Source organism: Schistocerca serialis, unplaced genomic scaffold (genome assembly GCF_023864345.2).
Source record: "Schistocerca serialis cubense isolate TAMUIC-IGC-003099 unplaced genomic scaffold, iqSchSeri2.2 HiC_scaffold_560, whole genome shotgun sequence".
Classification (NCBI taxonomy): domain Eukaryota; kingdom Metazoa; phylum Arthropoda; class Insecta; order Orthoptera; family Acrididae; genus Schistocerca; species Schistocerca serialis.
In genome coordinates this window covers 32,501-35,153 of record NW_026048147.1, presented here as the reverse complement: position 1 = coordinate 35,153, position 2,653 = coordinate 32,501, and positions in this window count along the sequence as shown.

Genomic DNA, 2,653 nt, shown 5'->3' with positions numbered 1-2,653 from the left:
GTTACGTTAAAGCACAAATTAGGTTACGTTAAAGCACAAATTAGGTTACGTTAAAGCACAAATTAGGTTACGTTAAAGCACAAATTAGGTTACGTTAAAGCACAAATTAGGTTACGTTAAAGCACAAATTAGGTTACGTTAAAGCACAAATTAGGTTACGTTAAAGCACAAATTGGGTTACGTTAAGGCACAACATGGGTTACGTTAAGGCACAACATGGGTTACGTTAAGGCACAACATGGGTTACGTTAAGGCACAACATGGGTTACGTTAAGGCACAACATGGGTTACGTTAAGGCACAACATGGGTTACGTTAAGGCACAACATGGGTTACGTTAAGGCACAACATGGGTTACGTTAAGGCACAACATGGGTTACGTTAAGGCACAACATGGGTTACGTTAAGGCACAACATGGGTTACGTTGAGGCACAACATGGGTTACGTTGAGGCACAACATGGGTTACGTTGAGGCACAACATGGGTTACGTTAAGGCACAACATGGGTTACGTTAAGGCACAACATGGGTTACGTTAAGGCACAACATGGGTTACGTTGAGGCACAACATGGGTTACGTTGAGGCACAACATGGGTTACGTTGAGGCACAACATGGGTTACGTTGAGGCACAACATGGGTTACGTTGAGGCACAACATGGGTTACGTTGAGGCACAACATGGGTTACGTTGAGGCACAACATGGGTTACGTTGAGGCACAACATGGGTTACGTTGAGGCACAACATGGGTTACGTTGAGGCACAACATGGGTTACGTTGAGGCACAACATGGGTTACGTTGAGGCACAACATGGGTTACGTTGAGGCACAACATGGGTTACGTTGAGGCACAACATGGGTTACGTTGAGGCACAAATTAGGTTACGTTGAGGCACAAATTAGGTTACGTTGAGGCACAAATTAGGTTACGTTGAGGCACAAATTAGGTTAGGTTAAGGTACAATATGGGTTAGGTTAAGGTACAATATGGGTTAGGTTAAGGTACAATATGGGTTAGGTTAAGGTACAATATGGGTTAGGTTAAGGTACAATATGGGTTAGGTTAAGGCACAACATGGGTTAGGTTAAGGCACAACATGGGTTAGGTTAAGGCACAACATGGGTTAGGTTAAGGCACAACATGGGTTAGGTTAAGGCACAACATGGGTTAGGTTAAGGCACAACATGGGTTAGGTTAAGGCACAACATGGGTTAGGTTAAGGCACAACATGGGTTAGGTTAAGGCACAACATGGGTTAGGTTAAGGCACAACATAGGTTAGGTTAAGGCACAACATAGGTTAGGTTAAGGCACAACATAGGTTAGGTTAAGGCACAACATAGGTTAGGTTAAGGCACAACATAGGTTAGGTTAAGGCACAACATAGGTTAGGGCACAACATAGGTTAGGTTAAGGCACAACATAGGTTAGGTTAAGGCACAACGTAGGTTAGGTTAAGGCACAACATAGGTTAGGTTAAGGCACAACATATGTTAGGTTAAGGCACAACATAGGTTAGGTTAAGGCACAACATAGGTTAGGTTAAGGCACAACATAGGTTAGGTTAAGGCACAACATAGGTTAGGTTAAGGCACAACATAGGTTAGGTTAAGGCACAACATAGGTTAGGTTAAGGCACAACATAGGTTAGGTTAAGGCACAACATAGGTTAGGTTAAGGCACAACGTAGGTTAGGTTAAGGTACAACGTAGGTTAGGTTAAGGTACAACGTAGGTTAGGTTAAGGTACAACGTAGGTTAGGTTAAGGTACAACGTAGGTTAAGGTACAACGTAGGTTAGGTTAAGGCGCAATGTAGGTTAGGTTAAGGTACGATATAGCTGAGGTTAAGGTACAATATCGCTTAGGTTAAGGTACACATTGTTGTAGGGAAAGGTGTATTTGGGGGGGGGGGGCGGCAGGTTCGTTGATAGTGATTATCGTAAGTGCATGCCTGCGGGATCATCCGATTTGTCACGTCAGGATGCACTTGTGGCTCATGACAGGCGGCGCTCCGATTCCAAGGTTATGGCAGATGTGTGTCTTTCATTCCTGCCATTGTTTGTGTACTGTGACAGGAGGCAGTATTGTGATGTTGGGTGCACCCCTGTGTAGGACATGTGTGGGTGTTCGTGGCTTAACTGAGCAATGGCGGATGTCGGAAGGGTGGGATATTCTGTTTTGTGGGTGGACCTCCCGGTCTGGTTATGATAGTGTGGATTGTGTAATGTGGCGGAGAGGATGCACCGGATGTTCTTCCATGCTGGTGGTTAGATATTGTGTGTGTGCCTGTTAGAGGCAGAGAGTAGTGTGTGATAGTGTCTGGCTGACGTGTGGTTCTCATTGTGTGCAGAGTCTTTCAGCATGTATAGGGACGGTTGTATATATTATCTGTATTCTGATGGCTCTGCATCTATTACTAATCAGTGCCGTGTATACGGTTACTCTGGTTCCAGTCGAAACTGTTCTATCTCTGTACATTAGTGACACTGCGGCTCCACTATGTTGCTGCCCCTGTCGGCCGTTTCCCCCAGTGTATGGCTAGTGATTATCAGCAATCAGTCTATTAGTCAATACCGGTAGTGTGACGACTTCAAATGTCCGGGATGGGGGAAGCTAAACCCTTCCCGTGGGTCAGGGCCTAGAAAGACTCTTC